Here is a 6,000-nt window from a genome sequence, read left to right as displayed (position 1 = left end):
CAGAAATATTAGCCAAAGGAACTCTTTGAAAGAAGTCTGTTAACAAGGTTGCATTAAAAGCTACCTAAACTGTGCTGTAGAACTAAGCAGAAGAGAAAAAGACTGATCGTTCTCCTGCAGTAATCTGATTTCCATGAAAAGTAGCATCTTAGTAAACCTGGAAGGTTGACAAAAGCTTCAAGGGAAGCATTATAAAAGTCTGAAAGGACAGGAATTCCTTTCAGCAAGCAGCTGTGTGACTCAGAACATTTTCTTCATTTGCCTGTATGCATTCAGGCTTGGCACAGGATAACATTTTCTAGTTCTTTTTAATTTAAAAGTTAGCATGCCACAGTGCAAGCAATCTAACAGCAAGCGTGCAAACAGTATGCAAACTCACCGTAGTGTTTCCAGATTGATTCATAATAATGAATATATTATACTCAAGTCATTACATAATTTTCAGAAAGATTTTCTGTGTTATGAAGTATGATCTGCTCCAACAAGTGTGCTTTTTCTGAAAAAGGAAAGATGAAGCAACATAGAAGAAAAATGTGGATAGCAGCCTCTGAATTTTTGTAAGCTACTTCAAATCAGACTTTTCATTTTCACTGTATCTCTGTGTACCACTTACTTTTAGTATAAAAATTGATATGGATGTACATGTGTATTCACTGAGGATTTTTCCATAACTTTTCTTTCATATTTCTAACTGGAGATATGTTTATGTGTGCATAAAAATGTGGCACACATGTATGTACCCACATGCCTACACAGCAACCTTTACTCGTGCTGACAAGAATTTTCCTCATTTCATTGGCTATATAACTGAGGAAGCACTGGCTCAGTCATGTAGCTGACAAATGTTTCTATTTACGGAGATACCCTATAGTTCCTTAAAAAGTAGGTTTTCAAAAGAATCTTGTGATATATAAACATCAACTACACACCCAGTACTGAATGCACTGTCCTCAATAACTGCAGATTCAGTAACTGAACACTGTCTTGTCTCCAAAAACCAAATATTGTCATTTAACCATTGTGTGATATGCCCACATTATACTCTTTCCCATAATTATGAAGGGTGAAATCTTGTGTCTGTTGAATTTAGTAAGAGCCTTGCTGCTGAATTCACTAGGGAACCAGGATCTCACTGATGTTCCAAGACTTGCCTTTATAAGTCTTGTCTAAGAAGAAGAAACGCTTTAAGTACTGCAACTCCATGGCCTAAAAAACACAGTTCCTTTCTTTCCATCATATATCATTTCAGAATATTGAAATGCTTCTGTTTCTTCTCTGTTTAATTTTCATGTTAAGCCTCAGCAATCATGGTTCAGTAATTATCTTTGGAGGGCAAGATGTGTGCCTTTGACCAGAACACTTCTCTAAAAGGCTTTTCAGTAACTTCTTGTCGAGACCTTGCTGGCTGTGGACACATTGTTAGCATTCGGTAAACCCACAAACTCTGTTTCTGGAACCAGTGTAAAAATGTCAAGCAGACTGATAGCTACACACTTGCATCTATCCATCTGGTTAATTAGGTTATGTTTATTGCTCATATATTGGAATATCACACACATCTGAAGATGACCTATCCATAGTCTGGAAAGTTTTCCACTGCGTAGTTGCTACACAGTCATTCCTGTAAGAACTGACTAGGAGAAAAATGACATCTACAACAAATCCTCCTTTCAGGTTCATTCAAAGACAAGGCCCTTATTGGCTTAAATTCCTTCCCAAAGTGACTGGAATTTCAATTCATCTAAACTTCATACATCCACAGAGTTTTCCAAGGGAAAACAGACTATATAAACTAGGCAACAACAGAACTTCGAGCTTCAGATAGGAGGGAGGAATCACTTTCAGAAGCAGTTTAAGTTCTCTACGGGTATTTACAGGGCTAGCTGAAAAGGTCCTACTTCCTTTCTTACAAAGAGTTGGCACCAATCCGTAAGATATTGTTCTGATTCTTGTTCTTGTCTCCACTACCAATCTACCGACCCTGGACAAGTTCCTTATGTGTGAGGATAATGATACTTTCATTAGTACAGTGCTCTGCAACCCTTGAATGAAAATGGCTATAAAATAAAATATTATTTTTAATATTTTATTAAAATATTAATCGGTCATAGTCACAGAATCACAGAACGGTTGAGGTTGGAAGGGACTTGTGGAGATCATCTAGTCCAGCCCCCTCCTGCTCAAGCACAATTGAGCACAGCTGAAGTCCTAGCAATACTGGATTCCTCTTGAAGCCCACTCCAGTTCTGATATACAAAATTAAGGGTACAGTGCAAGTGTGTGCTAAGGGTTAATACTAACATCACAAAAAAGAAGGTATCTCAAAATTTTTATTTGGATGAATGAAGCAGTCAGGGTTTTCTTTGCTCTCTTCTGCATTGTCTTCTGAGATGCAATGTCTGAAACCAATGAAGAGTACATGCAACTTGGCATATTCAATGAAGAATATATGGAGTTTTATAAAAAAGAACAGTATCTCGAAATAACATGACATTTGAAAAGTGGTTGCAGTAAACAAACCTCATGCTGTTACCCCTGTGAAACTATTACCCCAAAAATATTGCTGCAGCTTTACTTTCACTCTACAAAATTTTCTGTATTTAATTAAAAATAGGCTGTCATGCAGTTTAAGACAGAGTGCATTCAAAGACACATTTCTGCAAGTCTATGCTGGTTTAACAACTAAGGCCTTTTTAAGCTTAAGTAGGTGGCTCACCTGGTTCCCTTTGCAAGGTTTACCATGCTGCCTAATCTCAGTTTTCCTTGAAGATTTGCAGTGCAGCACAAACACTGAAAAGCTCTACTTTAATCCTTTTTTAGAAAGAAAGGGGGAAAAAGGCAAACTATTAGCAATAATGAAACCAAATGCTCTTGAAGTCTCTGATAGAATGAGCTTCTTTTATAGTATACTTTGATCAAACGCTTTGAGAAATAATATAAAGCAATAATGCTAACAGATAACATGTTATAATAGCTTCATGAATACACAAAACACCTACTTCATCCAATCCACTTTTTGCTTCTTGAATAGTGCATCTCCTCAAAAAGTGATGGAGTGAGGCTAATCTTTTGAGAAAACTGCTTTCCCAGAAAGGTTAGGAGTGTTTTCCTCTTCCTAAAAGCTACCATTGCTTGATGGAAAACCGCAAAATGTAGGTGTACAATTAAGCAGACTTGCTTATTATCTAAATTAAGTGTGATGGGTCCTTTATAGCAGTGTGAGGTTTTTGTCCTGCTTGTGTGCTTAGGCCATAGCATGTTGTCAACTATTGAAAATAGAGAATTGATTTGCAACTTTTAAGTTTAGTATTTCATTGAACAAAATAATAGAGCAGTAAGAAAGTCAGTGAAAGGGTTCCTTCAATAGATGATGAAAGGTGATAGGAGGTTTTTAAATTGTTGTTCTATAATGAATAATAACCTCTTCTCTTGTATGAATCCTTATTGGGTATTTAGATAAAATTAATCATAGCATTGGAATACTAATCAATTATTTAGAAAATTATTCGCTGAAATTAGAAGAAGCCTACCTTGTCTTTTCTGGACTATGTTTTCTGACTTAGCCAAGAGGGATTCCTATGTTCTGATGAGCTAGCTGCTACCCTAGCAGAAAGTCTGAATGACAGGCTTTTTAAAAAAAATGTATGAAATCTGCTAGTTGCTATCTATGTCATCCATCGTTTTGCCTCTGTCCAACATCCAACTGTCTTTTATTTCTCTTGTCTGTGTCTTATTAGATGGCTTATTTGGTGAAGGTTGCAAAATGTTTTCTTTATTTTCTGCAGAGTCACAGATTTTTTGTTTTAAAATGCCACATGGAGTTTATTTTCTACAAGAAGCTAATCATGAGCACCATATGGAGACTGTTAAAATGAGTTTATGGTAAAAGAGAACTTGCTGCAGAAAATGTCTCTAAATTTTTATCAAGAGAAATCAAATAAAATGCCAAAGAATCCAAGATTGCATGAAAACCAATATTGTGTCTTTGTACAATAGCTCTAAGTGTCATTCCTTAGTCGAACAATCCACTAGCATTCATTGGAATTTTGTCTAAAGGCTAGAACTAAGTGAAAGGATTGTTGAAGTAAGGTTTTTCCTAGACAAATGTATAAATTTTCACATAAAAAGCCAAAAAGGGTAGCCATTGCTTCTAGTGAATATCCATTTCCCCATGTTACATTGGATTTAAACTATTTTATACCCCTATTAACCTTGGGAAAACAACAGAAATTAAGTGGATTTAAGAAGGTCAGAAAGGTCTGGAAATGTTGGGCCATTGATTTAGGAGCATAGTTTCTCGTGAACATCATCGGTATCCCTTTTAAGAGATATATCTTTCCCAAAACCACAGTATCAATGATTTCAAGCTACTGAGTGACAGTGGTCAAAGGAGCTTAGCTCTAAAAGTATTTATCTTCATGTTTGTGAAAATATAAAGTGTCCCAAGGCAAAATCCGTTTGTTTCAGATAAAATAGAGCTATAGCATGCACCATCTGGCCATAGAATTGATTAGTCATTACAGATATGAGAAAAATTTAATGTTTTACATACCCTTTCTTTTGAATGTTACTCAAATATTCCTGAGCGCAAGACCAAACCTTTAAGAATAAAAAAGATCTATGTCCCTTGGCTAAGAATCCGAGACAAGATCCTGATGAAGCCCACGCGATCTACTACTATTCACTACTGCGGCTGAACTGAATGCCTCCGCAAAGCTTCTGAAAACTTAGTTCACTCAGGAGAACAATGAGCTCCACATAGCTTGTGAGGATTGCAAGAAATGTGAAACTGCACCATGAACTTTTTCCAAAAGCTAAGATAGAAAGATGGTCCAAAAGAGCTACAGTAAAAACGTTCTTCAAAGTACACAATATTGGCTACAAGTGCCAATATCTGATGGAGTCTGCATGCCCAGATGCCTCATCCATTCCGGGTCAACATTTGTTGCAGTGGCAATAGTAAGTTATGTAGCCACTAACATAAGAAGGCTGCATCTTAAACATCAAAGCTTTGGAAGGAAGTTTTGAAGCCACTGTCTAGAACTTTCTTACTTTCTTACAGATCCCTTTCACTGCCCTCTCCGTATTACTCTCTTACATCTAAGGAAAGAGCCTGAATTTAAATATTACTTCATAGGAGTCAAAGGTTCTTACTGGTCTACAAACTCTGCATGCATATTTAAATATATAGGCCATATTCAAGGATAGATCATGATGATAAATGGTAACATTGTTATGAGAAATATGAAGCGGTAACAGTCGTTTGTGAAAACATACTTTCTGTCTGTACTTAGAGCTACCTCTGAAACAGGAAAATATTTTTTTAATTCTCTTAAACCAGTAATTATACATTAAATTATTGTATAGCTGAGATTCAGAATCTTTTAAGTGAAATAACTGGAATAAACTATTAAATTAAGCGCATCCTTTAAAGTAATAATTATAAGAATATTTTAAGCACTTTCTCTTCTTGATTGACAAGAGTTCTGCTATCCCAAAAAACCTAAAATTGAACATTTTTGGTATGGCACAGACAACACATACACACACAAATATATTGGCATATTGATCCTTATTATCGCTAAGACTGTTTATATTCCTCAAGTAACGGAAAAAAATCTTCAAATTTACAACTTCTTTACATTGCTGCAGTGTGTTGTAAAAAAATTATTGTACAAATGAACAAAAGGAACGTTTTCCAGAACATCTCTTTCTCTAGGAAAGAGGTGAACAATGTGGGGAAAAATGAACTCTCACTGAAATCAAGACCAGGTTCTTCAGTTTGTCTTTTGTACCTATAATTCTGTATAATTCTATCAAGTCTGACCAGATCCAATATTGGCTTACCCATGTTTCTTTCTTCCCCTGTGTTCTTTTCTTATTTGTCAGAATACTGAGTGTTGAATATTAACAGCGACTTCATTATAATAGAGGTAAAAAATGTATCATTCTCGTTTTAAGAGAATGACTGCAAAGCCATAATTCTTATGGACTACATTT

This window comes from Struthio camelus, chromosome 8, assembly GCF_040807025.1.
Source record: "Struthio camelus isolate bStrCam1 chromosome 8, bStrCam1.hap1, whole genome shotgun sequence".
Classification (NCBI taxonomy): Eukaryota; Metazoa; Chordata; class Aves; order Struthioniformes; family Struthionidae; genus Struthio; species Struthio camelus.
The sequence above is the reverse complement of the archived record's forward strand: the minus strand, read 5'-3'. Positions refer to the sequence as shown.